The sequence below is a fragment of the Crocodylus siamensis genome, chromosome 3, assembly GCF_052110815.1.
Source record: "Crocodylus siamensis isolate JL-2025a chromosome 3, ASM5211081v1, whole genome shotgun sequence".
Classification (NCBI taxonomy): domain Eukaryota; kingdom Metazoa; phylum Chordata; order Crocodylia; family Crocodylidae; genus Crocodylus; species Crocodylus siamensis.
In genome coordinates this window covers 241,993,889-242,007,535 of record NC_143397.1, presented here as the reverse complement: position 1 = coordinate 242,007,535, position 13,647 = coordinate 241,993,889, and the positions used below count along the sequence as shown (strand labels likewise).

Sequence of the window (13,647 nt, the reverse complement as noted above, 5' to 3'; positions counted from 1 at the left end):
TTTTGCCTTCTTCCATAGTAGGAGACTTGGCCCCTGGACCTCTTGAGTATATATTGACAGCATTTTATAGAAGCAGGACATTGACTGCCATGGTTTCCCTGCTTTATCTATGGCAGGTTAGGGTGTGAAGCCCATGTTGTATCAGGTCTGAGTGTAGACTTATGTAGAATTTAAATTATGGTTATAAGGGGTGGTTTGGATAGGGCTGATCCTGCCTCAGGCAGGGGGTTGGTGTAGATGACCTCTGGAGGTCCTTCCCAGCCCTTCTTCTCTGTGATGCTATGAGACACGATTGCCTCTACACCCCTCTGTCAGACTGCGGCAAGGACAGAGCTAGGAACTTGTATGCCAACCCTTTTGCACCTGCAGTGTCTGACAGGCCCAGTAAATTCATTTTCTTCTACTTATTTAAAACTAGCGAATTGCCCACCAAGAATGACTGGGGGGAGGTGGGGCAGTGATGGAGCGCAGCCAGAAGCAGAGGGTGGGGAGCAAAGCTTGCCCCTCTGTCCGCTTCGTCCCCCTGCACCAGCACCCCATGCCCCTGCTGCCCCCACTCCATCCCCACCATCATGGCACCACTCCACACTCTGATTGGCTGTTTCAGTAACCAATCGGCATGCTCCAAAAGTGTTACGGACAGACAGACGGACTAAGCCCTTTATTACCTAAGAATTACTATCTAAGAATGAACAAGTGTCCAGGAGACGATGGGGTTGCAGCTGTAGAGCCCAGTGCCTGGAGCTCGGGCAGTGTTGGTTTCGTTTCTCCCAGGATACAGAACACGTCTGATGCCCTGGGGGCAGTCAGCGGGTACCACCTTGCTCACAAAGAGTCGTCCTCGGTACAGAGTATGTCCATACCTCTCTTGTGGAAACCTGCCACTGGTGGAAAATAAAGTCCCACGTGCTTAGTGTTGGTGCGGAGAGATGGTTAGTGGCGGCTGGCAACAAAGAGATAATGGGACTAAGCCCCAGCAGCTTTCAGTTCAGTTCCCTCCCCCTTTCTTTTCTCTAAATAGTGGTTATTCCTTTTCCCTGGTTTCTCCAAAACGCAAGCAGAGGGTAGCATTAGCGAGCTGCAGGTGAAGCGGGGAAAGTGGAAGAGGGGGAAATAAGGAGAAAGCAGGGTCTTTCCTGTAGCACCTTCAGCTGACATCAGAAGGGAGAGGGGCTCTCAGAAATGGCAGCCTCTGACACCTAGAAGAGCTCTTTGTCCCACTGACGCAGCAGAGCAGTGCCGGGGCTCACAGGCACCGCTCTGTCCTGCTCAGGGCAGCCCTGCCAGCCCACGTTTCAGGAACAGTGCAAGTGAGCGAGCGAGAGAAGGCCTGGCCTGCCAGCGAGCCCAAGGAAGCAGCACGCGGGGCCTACGGCCTGGCGATGGGAAGCAAAAGGGCTATCACCTGCTTAAAGGCGTAGGGTGGAAAAGGGGGCAGGCAGCCAGCAATCTGGCAAGAGAACGAGGAGGGAAGCAGAGGACCCTGGTACCTAGCAAGGGCAGGGGGATGTGGTAGCAGATGCTGCTATTCATTTATTTCACATTGGAAGGGGAAGAAACTGATTGAGCCATCCTGTTAGTTTTCTGGTACGCAAACATCATTTTCCTTCAGGAGACAGAAAAAACATCAAATCACCAGCCCCATCCTTTGTTGTGAACACCAGCCATCACTGACGGATGATGGTTGCATAACCTCTTCCGGGCAAAGACAGTGACCTCTTTGTATCTTCTGGGTACCACTGGGAACAAAAAACAACAATATTATACATCCCCCATGGTCACTGCATCAAACTGCAAAGAACTCCCTGTTACCTGAGAGACCGGAGCTCATTAGCAGAGAAAAACTACCACGCAAGTTGAATTTTCAAGTCAGTAGTGAATTTATCACAAGAGACAGCAAAGTGACATGTTATGAGAAAATACAAAATGAACGCATTTGCATGCATGATTTGTTTCATTTTTCTTCTATTAAATGCTTAATGTGGTGCCTATTAAGTATTTAGTTCTTTTGTGGAGCGCTGCTTCTACTCCTTGGTGCTAGAAGTTGATATACACATTGGGAATAAAAGAGATCGTCAGTGTGGCTCAGAGGAAGACGTGCTACTTGCTGGTGTGCAGTAATGTCAGCAGCTGTTCTAAGCGTGGAAAAGACACATTATAAAGCAAAGCGAGTCCTCATGGTTCAGCGCATGGGCACAGGCTGCAGTCCTGGACTCCTGGACTAATTCCAGCTATGCTGCTGATTTGCTGTTTGGCCCTGGGCATGTAACTTTAGCCAAAAGTGTCAAACCTGAAAGCCTAAAGTTAAACCTCTAAATAAGCATCTAAATATTGAGCATACAAAACTCCCAGTGGTTTTCATAGCCTCCTAAAAAATCAAACTATTCTTAGCTCTCTGCTCTGTTTCTCCCATCTAGGAATACCTACAAAGAGGGTCCACTTTGGACTGTCCACCCTTCCTTGCGCTAGGAGCTGTACGAACACACAGTGAGAGATAAGCTCTGTCAAGGGAACCGCTCCTCTCAGGGTGTGTCTTCATTGCAGTAGGAAAGATACCTAGCTTTAAATGCATCAGGCTAACCACAGCAGCGCATAGCTTTGAGCAAGTTGACTTACCTGAAGTAGCTCTGCTTACTGTTAACTTCCCATTAACCATCACCACCTTTTGGTATCTGGCATTGAGCCCATTTTAATCCATTTAATGGGTGCCCTATTAATCCTATATAATGCAAGCATGTAGATCAAATGTCATGTCATACAGAGCCTTGAGAAGTTCAAATACTTGCTGTGAACCAGACCTGTAATCCCATCCAAAAAAAGACAGTAGATTTTTTGTCAAGACTAACCTGCCATGAAACCACACTGACTGACATCCACTTTATTTTTGGCCTCTAACCCTTTGTTCATAGAGTCCTACATTAACTGTTGCATGGTCCACCCCAGATCACCATCAGATCACTCAAGCTGTTGTCCTTGAGGTTACCCTTTGACCCTTTTTTAAAGCCTGGAATTACATTGGCAGTTTTCCACACCTCTGAATTTTCAAAGGGTTGTTACTATTACAATGAACGGTACGGAGACGTCTTCAGCTAGTTCCTTTAAGACTCAAAGACAGGATGAGTTTAGAGTATTTAATTTTATCAGATGCTGCCTCACATCCTCCTTTGTTGCAGATGGCAAACTTTCTATTCCATCCACAATATCATATGGGACAAATACAGCCTCCTGCTTCATACCGCATAGAAATATCTATTGAACATTTCTGGTGACTCTCCATCACTAGTTAAAATTTTACTGTTTGCATCTAGCAAAAGACTTCTGTTGATTTTGGGGTTTGGGATTCTTAATATTTTGTTAAAATGCCTTCTGATGATTTTTAGCCCTATTGGCCAGGAATATGTCACTGATTCTTTTGTCTTCCTTTCAGTCATGTACATTTTTAAGTTATAATTTGGAATCATGCCATTTGCTTCCTCTTTTTTGCTAAGCTTAATGTAATTTTTATGTTTTCTTGCTTTTTTCACATCTCCTTTTACTCAGCATACCTGCATGCCCAGCGTAGCTTTTTGCATGATAATAAAATTATGGCTTTTGAGGTACCCAATAGGATGGCTTTGAACAACATCCAACTTTTGTTAGCACTTTAGATCTGGGTTTCTAGTCAAGGATCTCAACAATTTCCTGTTGAAAACCGGCTTTTCTAAAGTTCCAATATATAATATTTATTGCAACATGTAATTATATATATCTATTATATATCATATATGGCATATATTATATGGTTGGGGCCATAAACTGCTTTCACAAAAGAAATGATACTAGATCATAGTGCCTGGTAGTTAGGTCACTGCTATTTTTCAGGCCAGTGATTAACTTCTGTTTCTCTGTCTAAATTAGATCTATTGAGTTAAACTGTTTTGCATGCAAAACCTTGTGTACTATGAAATTATTCTCTATTTTATCAGGGGGATTGAGTAGATGACTTCTGGAAGTCCCTTCCAGACTTACTTCACTATGATTCTCTGATTATTTTTAGAACCTCTAAGAAAGTTTTGGACAGTAAGCATCCTCTCAAGTTGAAGTCACCCACGATATCACAGTTTTGCTTCCTACACATTATGGACAGATATTCAAGTATCTGGCTATGGCAATGGAGCTCAGCCTTTTAAAGTGACAGGTGGGGTACCCACAATCCAGCTGAGCCACTGCTCCCATCTAGTAGAGGGGACAGGGAGGGAGAGAAAGGGGGGAGGGGAGATGGCTGACAAGATGGCAGAGGAAAGGAAGGAATAGAGATGGGGAAGGAGAGAATAAGAGAGGTTACCTACAGGCTACGGAGGAGATCAGTGGCATGGCACAGGGCAGGGAAGGGGACATGACAGGCCAAGCTGTTTGCAGCTGATCCTCTGTGCCTGCTGCATCTGGCTCACAGGCCATAAGTTGAGCACCACTATTCTACTGTGTTCCTCAGTGAGATGAGGTGGTACTGAATGCCCACTTGTATCCCAATTTTATTTTTCGTAAGCAGAAGGTTGCTCCATAAATTGCTTTTAAAAACCTATGGGATTACCCAAGCGTAAACTTTTTGCTGGTGCTGACCCATACACTGTATAGGCTTCACATTTCAACATCCACAGAGATCCTAGTCCTCATTCAGAAGCTCAAAAAGCACCGGATGTGCCAAGAGGTGTGTGGGGCAGAGAGAGGGAAAGCTATGGCATCAGTGGAGTCTGTCTCTGAATCTCTTACACTGATCAAAATATAGGGATGAGCCAAGTTGATGATATGCAACTGAAGTGAATCAAATGCCTAGGGGAAGCTAATATCAACATAAGGGCCAGGTACAGTTTTACTGGTATAAGTGAGCGGAAACCGTTCTATACCCATACCAGAAGTTCGGCACACAAAACCGGTCTATCCCCATAACAGAACAGTTCACAGACTGGCTTAAAGACGATGGAGCCTAGTCTAAGATTTGCCTCCCTCCCCCGCCAAAGGGTGAACGTGTGTTGTGTTCACTACCGAGCTAAACTACACCATTTACAGAAACCATGTAATATTGATTGATCCACCTTAGGCTTTTTGAATGTCTGTACCTAGCCAAGAGGAAGACAGTAGAAGCAAGCTAAGTGGATAGCCTTGGTATTCACCAGCCTCTACTCCCAGGCCTACTAAGCACAGTTTTTGGTCATGAGGCTTTCTTTACATGCTCTAGGATGAGCTGATGAATGATCGATCAGTTGATCACTTACCTGCTATCTGTATCCCAAATAATCAGAGTTGGGGTATTGTGTAGTACACTAAACAATTGCTTAGTCTTGTGCTTTTACTAGTCTCCCAGGAGATAACATTGTCTTTGGTTATGAACTTTGCACTTAGGTTTGTACAGCTGTCTTCTTGCCAGAGTGCAGCTCTCTTTCTGGGCTAGGGATGCCCATAGGACAGTTTGTTTCACACATGCACTCACATACACACCCCACATGCATCATCTTTTTCTGCTCTTTCATCTCTCAGTTTACTATGTAAAAATGAGGCCAGATGCCCTGCTGACCACATCATCACTGACGCTTTGCAGAAAGCAAATGATGGCTGAACTTGGGTCAGTGTGTCTGAACACATCCTGGAGAGGCAAGGAGTGCAGTGAAAACAAGTTAGCTACAGGCCCTGGTTCTCGGGAACAGGAACACAGTCCTCACTTGCTGGCTCAGAGCTCGTCGGTTATTTCCACCTTTCTGACAGCATGAGGAACATCTGAGCTGCTCTCAGGTCAAGCCACAAAGCACTGGTTCATGGTGACGTGGATCCCAAAGCTCTGCTAACTTCTGTTTCTTTGTTCCATGCAACTTCTGGCTTTATTCCAAGCAGTTGTTGGCAACTGCCTCAGACACCAGATTAGCTTTTTGGTATGCAAATGACTGCTGTCTTAATGGCCCAGATCTTTTTTTTTAATTCCAGATGTGTGAAAGATCAGCATTGTTCACTCCTCCCAGTAGCACAGTCAACAAGAGCATCAGCTGCAGAAAACCAAGAGAGAGAAATATAATGTTAATAAGGGATAAACATCTCCCCAGCTAGGCAACCTAGCTGTCTACAAAGGAGATTAAAAGGTTATCCTAGGTAAGGGAAGGCAAACAGAACAAACCTGTGGGCTTGTTTCCTTAGATACTTGACTGCAAGTGGAAGCATCTTTTAGAAGTTTCCACAGCCTCAGTGCCAAGGAGTGGTTATGAATCATTTGTGACAAATATATCTGCAAAATGACAATGAGTTTTTGGTGCACTTGTGTAGTTGATTTAGAAAGTAACATTATTTAGTGCGTCTTTCTCTGCTTGTGAAGGATAAAGCCACAAAGTTCTTTTATAAGGCAACCACTTCTTATGGAGAGCCATGTGTACAATACTTACCATACGGTTACCCATGGCATCCTTTTGTTTTTCTCACAGATTTTCTTTGTGGATATTTGGACATATGCTCACAAGATTTTTCCTCCTTTGCTGGCTTAATTGGACTAGTACATACAAAACACCCTTTTATGACACATTGCAATTTTGCTGGCCTCAGGGGGTAAAACTTTTTTGAGCTCCACCACAAAACTTAGTAAACTCCATTAAGTTTGTTTGTATAGTTGTTCTTCAAAGACTATATAAAGAGACCATGTGATTGCATGACCAGATGAAAGCTAGAAAGCTCCAGAGATCTAATAGGGATTGATCCATCCGTTTAGTGTGCGGCTTTAGGCAAGTCACATAATCTTCTTATGCTTCAGTCAAACTAGCTGCAAAGAACAGGTGAGAAGCAAATGTTAGATCGAGTTTTGAGTTTTCAGAATATATACATTTACCTAAGTGGATTTAGACCCTAATGATATAAATTAAGGTTATGGTGGCAAATACACTTGCTTATTATCAGTGACAACCTACAATGTAAGGGCTGCAACCCTTTATACAGGTGAGTAATTCTTAATCCTGTTGATGCCCTACATGGGCAAGCATTGTTTATGTGAACAAAAAGATGTAGGTTTGGTCCTTAGGAGGCACATCAAGCATCTTGCTTGATTTTTTAGCTAAGGGAATTCAACTCCAAATTCTGGTTTGTTTTTTTTGGGGGGGGTGGGGGGAAGAGGGTACTACAAAGGATTTCAACAGGTTTTTATTACTTCGTTACTTGACATTTTAACAGATTTTATTTCATCCATCTTTTAGGATACAGATGCAACTACGTAAGCAATGGCAGTGTCTGATGGCATATTTAATACACACAGGGCATGTCTACACATGCAATTAATGCAAAGCAATAAACTCTGGAGCTTATTGCTCAGGAGTTTACTGCTCCTGGATGTGCCATTTGAACATGCACCCAAGACTGCAGCACACTGAGCCAAGTCCAAGCAGCCCCAGCTGGCAGGGGGTCCCGGAGGCCAGCCTGCCAGCCTGGGGCTGCTCTGGCCAGGGTCAATGTGGTGCACAGGGGTTGGCTGGGGCACAAGGGTGCTTCAGTATGGGACTAGCTGGCAGGCAGCCCTCCTCACTGAAGCACCCTTGTGCCCCAGCCAGAGTATTCTACTTGTATTTATAAGTACTATCCTGCTGCAGAGTAAATTAGTTTACCCCAGCCAAATTCTGGTACATGTGTAGACGCACAATGTTTACTTGGCTGGGATGATCTAGTTGGGGATGGTCCTGCTTTAAGCATGGGGTTGGACTAGATGTGACCTCCTGAGGTCCCTTCCAACCCTCATTTTCTATGATTCTATACTGTGCAGCTAATTAGTCTACTGTGCAGTAAATGTCTCATGTAGACACACCCACAGAGATACAGACTATAATATACTACACCAGCTGTCACAACTGGTTGCCCTGAGCCCTGTTCAGCCCCATAATCTGTCATTGCCTCTAATTAGTATTTATGTGGTGATTTCCTCCTTGAGGAATTTCCTATGGCACAATTTCCTGCACGTGTTTTCTCTTTACAGGTGTTTTGGGATGGAGAACACTGGAAAGGCATGCCTGATCCTAATCTTTATTGTAATCCTTTCTGCAGACTGTGGGGTGGAGTGAGCAGTCTGTTTGCTTGACAATAGCAATATCTGACACTGACTCTTTGCCCAGGCCATTGGACAATTACACTGATGGGTGGAGATAGTGCTGAGTCACAGAAGGGGGAAGAAGTTATATGCTTCAACCTAAATATGCTATTTTCATTCATAAAGAAACCTGCTAATTATTGCTTTTACATGGCATTTATCCAAAATCCAGCAAAGTTAATTGGAAGACACCAATTTGAGAATGCCCCAAATCGTTGCTGGTACCATTCAAACACACAAAAATGGTGTGTTTGAATGGTACCTGCAAAAATGGGACCCCAAAGGTCTAATATATAACTTAACATAAGGGCAGGAAAAATAGTAGGGAGCCATTAGTGCTGCCCCAAGGCCGACTGTGCACCCATGGCCCCCTGGCAGCTGGCCCAGAGGTGCAGGAGGCTCTGCTGATGCCCATACCACAGCCCAGGCAGCCATATAGTCCCCACCTGGGTCTAGCAGGCACGCAGCTAAGGGGCCACAGGTCCAAGGGGGCGGGTCCTGTCACAGGTGGCAGCAGCCCCCACTGCCAGACTGCTGCAATACACAGAGGGTACAGGGGCCTGCTAGGTTAGGGCTGCTTCAGCAGTCCAGCTGGCACAAGGGGTAGTGTCCCAGATACCAACTGGTAGGGCCTCAGAATCTCCTGAGGGCAAGAAGCCTTGAGTTACTTTCCAGGGCAGCTTTTTACACTGCTGGGGCCAGCACAATTGCTGGCCCTGGCCTCTAGCTCCCCCTGCCTGCAGGTCCAGGAGGAGCTGGGCAGGGTCAGTTTGCCCCAAGTGGCACAACTTGCCCCACACTAAAGTGTATGTTCAGGCACATGTGCCTAGGCACAAATCTCCAGCAGAAATTTGTGCCACTGCTTTTTGAGCTGCTGCAAGCTCATGTGCCTGCATGTGTGAACACACCCCATGAGAAGAACAAAATTCTAACCAGATGCATAGCTGGGAACATCACGTTTGTATGGCATTGCTTCCAAGTCACTCTGTGCATGATCCAGCTGCAATCAAAATGAACAGGACTTTTGTAACTCACTTTAATGGTAGCTGGATCAGACTGTAAATACCAATCGTTTCTCAGGGAAGGAATACCAACTGCACAACATTCATGTAAATCCAATAGAGTTCTTTGCATTTGAATACAAGAATCTATGTTTGATAGATTCTGGCCAGATTTGTGCTCACCCATTAAAAGTAAAATATCTTTTGTTTCACGCTTTTATTGATAAACCTTCAGTTGTTCTCAGCGTAGCAAAACATTGGCAAAAATAAATATTCATTAAAAATATTTTGAAAAAAGATTAAACAGCAAAATAAAACGATCCTAAAATAAAAGAATGTAATGGGACTCTTGATACGTTTAAGTGTTGGCAAGATCAGGACCAAATATTACAGCTGTCTGGGAAAAACTCCAAGGCGAATTTGCTTCATGGCCAGATTGGTTTAAATCTGGGGTACTGTGATGAAAATCTATTGGGCCACCCTGGATTTATGAAGTTACAATGAAGACAAAAGTTTGAACCAGCCTGATTAAGAATTAAGACCCAAATTCAGCAAAGCACTTATGCACATGTTTAGTGCATCCCAATATGGCACTACTGAATTGTGATCTGAGGTCTGCCTGTGCCACTCCAGGGGCTCTGTACCAACATAAACTGTGCCCACCCCAAGTGCTCTGCCTGTTGAAGGGAGTTAATGTACCCTCCTCCTCACAGGGTTGTGTATGTGCCAAGAGCTGTGGGGAGAGGCAAGGCACACACAGCACATCATTACATTACCTCCTGTTCATCCTGTGTCAGTATGGTGCTGACTGGCACCTCATTAGAGCAGCACTGATGGCTAAGTGGCCTGTCCTGAGATCTGAAAGTAAATGTCGGGATTAACAATCTAGGACTTTCTTTCATAAACCCTTCAGAAATGGCACTTGATTCCACTCAGGAAAAATAAAATCATTTTCCTCCTCAATAAATATATACTTAGTTTTGCCTAGTGGGTTTAGCAAAGTAGCCAAAGATGTCCTGGGGTCAGAGCCGCCCTGGCTCCAGCTGGAAGCTGTCCTCAGTATTTCAGTAGCTGCCATCACATGATGTCACCGAGTTTCCTGAGAGTCATGCATAGCAACTGCCTGACGGGTTTAATCCTAAATGGTGGTAATATCTGGTGCAAGGTTACAAGGCAGCACATGATGCAAAACCAAATGCCTATATGAAAGATTAGCAAACAGTTATGTATCAAACTGTGATGCTCAAAGACAGAAGGAAAACAAAAAATAAAACAATAAGGCTGAATTGGTGACATTTTTGAAGGCTAAGGGCTGATACAGAGAACCTTGCACCCTGTTTCACCTTTTGAAAGATACTCATTGAAGTAATTTCCCCTGGGAATTGTCTTTCATGTGACAGAGAACATGGAAGACATAAGCTTCCACCACTGAGGGCAACAGCCACTACCTGCAAGCATGTATGTACCCCTTCATTCCCCAAGGAGCTTTCAAAATAGGACTGAACTGGGACATGCATGGTACCTAGTCTTTGCACTGGCCTTTTGCAGCTGGGAGAATTGCTCCTGCTATGTGTAACTACCCAGTTCATTTTGGTAAAAGGAACTACTGAGCTGGCTCTATGAATACAAGTCATCACTTTTTCACAACTCTGCATTCTGGTGATGAGCGTGTAACAGCGTTCTACTTTGCACAAAGTGCTGATGCTGACAAAAACCCCAACAGCAGAAAACTTTAGTGAAACGTTGCTGGTTAATGCAGCGCTTCTGACCCCAAGCTGTTCTCTTCTTAAAGCCGTTTTAAAAGGCTGTGCAGTCTGAATGATGTTTCCATTGATTTCAACAGGGATTCTGCATGCACTGAAGAACAACAGAATTTGTCCCTCCGTTGTCAGTCAGACTCTGCTGAACGAAAGTTGAGTAAGGGCTGCTGGATTTCACTGATCGCATTACACTAATGAGCAGAATCAATGCCTGGTCATCACCACCAACTTCAGGAGAGTTAAGCGAGGGATGAGTTTGATCTGCTATATGGAAGTTATAGTATACCATAATATAAACAGTTATAGTATGGCGTACTATGCTATAACACAAAACCAGAAAATCTGGATACCTGCTGAAGATCAGAGTACCACCAGTTTGCACCTGAGACCTTCTTGGACAGGTTTTCTTCTGCACCAGGAGCTGATGAGCACAAGACAGACAGACAGCTATCAGAGACCTACTGTACTGCTCCCTGTTTCTGCAAGCTGGTTTGTGTGTCCCCAATCCATGAGTAAGCCCTAATTTACACTGGTGATGTATGAGCCCTAAAGGACTATATGCCAGCTAAGAATCAGAGAAGCCCTGTGGGCATCTGACCCCCTCTCCCTTTCCCTGGCCTATCTCAAGCGCTGCAGTGGGAGAGGGTGATCATTTGCATGTGAACCAGCATGACCACTGTTACCCCAAGAGGTCCTTTTCATAAGGACAACTGACCAACTGCAAGAAGATTCCAGCTCTTTTATGCTCCCTGAGCACTGCAAAGCAACCAGATCAGAGGTAAGAGTGCACTTTTAAACTTTAATAACTTAAGTTGTAGGTATGATAGAAACAATCTGTAAACGACATTTAAAAGCAAATTTATTAAAGTTTTAGGACAACTAGAGGACACAATGCTAGACTTCAACATAACCACCATCCACCAAGATACAGCGTTCAATCTGATCTTCCAACTCCTTGAAAACCTTTCCCAGTTGCTCTTGAGTAAGTGCACTAATTGCATTAGTGATCCTAGCCCTGAGTTCCACCAAAGAACATGGTTTTGACAAGTAAACTACACTTTTAACATTTCCCCATAAAAAAAGAAGTCCAACAGTGACAAGCAGATGAACGAGGTGGCCAAGCAATTGGCCCACCTCTGCCTATCCTCTTCGCTGGGAAAACATCATTTAGGAACGGTCATAAATTCAGAGCATAGTGGCACGGAGCTCCACCTTATTTAAGAATAAATTCATTATTACTTATGAAGTCTAGCATTGTGTACTCTAGTTGTCCTAAAACTTTAATAAATTTGCTTTTAAATGCTATTTACAGATTGTTTCTATTGTACCTACAACCTAAGTTATTAAAGTTTAAAAGTGCACAAGGACTTTATGAAGACCTTGTATAAAACTAAAGATAGCTAGATAGATAGATAGATAGATAGATATTAATGGCTGTAGTTCAAAAGAAGGATAACTACACATTACAGTGTAGTGTGTGCGTGTGCACATGCAGATGTACACACACACACCACTGTAGTATTTAGTTATCTTTCCTTTGAACCACTACAGGAGCTTGAACCATAACTATACCTACCTGCAAACTCCTCTTACCCCCAACTTTACTACTTCAATCTTAGGGATTTTAAAGACTGGGCATACATTTTTGCTTATCAACAATCGCATAAACAACTTTTTGCTTCTTCAGGTAGCTCTAACTCATTCTTTGGAGTCTAGACATATTTATTGTAGATATATGTCTCAGTCAGTATTCATGTTTCATAATTTCATAGTTGGTAGGGTCAGAAGGGACCTGAGCAGATCATCGAGTCCGACCCCCTGCCATGGCAGGAAAGAGTACTGGGGTCAAACGACCCCAGCAAGGTGTTCATCCAGCCTCCTCTTAAACACCCCCAGGGTAGGAGCCAGCACCACTTCTCTTGGAAGTTGGTTCCAGACCCTAGCTGCCCTGACCGTGAAGTGGCACCTCCTGATATCTAACCTAAACCTGCCAGCTTGTGACTGTTATTCCTAGGCACTGCTAGTAGTGCTTGGGGGAACAGGGACTCCCCCAATGCCTGCTAGTTTGTAACAGGACACTAGATCCCCCCATCAGCCTTCTCTTGTGGACGCTGAACAGGTTCGGGTCCCATAGCCTGTCCTCATCGGGCATGCCCCCGGATCATGCGAGTGGCCCTCCTCTGGACCCTCTCCATGTTGTCCACATCCCTCTTGAAGTGCAGCATCCAGAACTAGACACAGTCCTTCAGACTGGACACAATACTCCAAAAATGTGATTGTCACCTCGGAAGTGCTCAGGATTCCAATAGCCAATGTACTCTACGTACACTTGGCATCACATCCAGCCTGGGGTACAACTAAGAAATCCTGCCTGTTAGAGTTACTCATGCCAACTGCTTACCTATGCTGTAATAGGCCCTTTAAAAAGTACAGTTGTTAATTATGTGCTGTATATTTCTGATAATCTACAAGCTATGCAGCAGTCTATTTATACAAGGCTCTAATAATTCATCACCAGCATTCTTTATTCACTTCCAATTGTCCTGCTGACTTTAATGAGAGTTGTGAAAAATCACTTGTAGGTGCATGCTGGAATAAAAGTTTAGGTATAGGCATGCCAAATGAGGTGAGCACTTCATAGTCAGAGTGCTTTGCAAAACAGCTTAGTTCAGGCTTTCAATCAAATGAGACATGCTATACCCCCTTACAAAAGACTGATACCACTTCTCACTTCCTGGACAAGTTAAAATCACCCGTAGTGTGAAACTTTCAAAACTGCAAAACAGAATCTTCCACTGGGGCT

The 13,647-nt window shown here is 44.2% G+C and overlaps 1 long non-coding RNA gene across 1 annotated transcript; it reads right to left on the bottom strand.

The window, feature by feature from the left end:
• Positions 1-1,500: 1,500 nt before the first annotated feature.
• On the bottom strand, positions 1,501-11,199 carry LOC149869622 (uncharacterized). The gene is made up of 2 exons (XR_016441496.1): positions 9,861-11,199; positions 1,501-6,775 (listed from the first exon to the last, which is right to left on the bottom strand). It is a non-coding gene; the product is annotated as an uncharacterized LOC149869622 (long non-coding RNA).
• Positions 11,200-13,647: the final 2,448 nt, after the last annotated feature.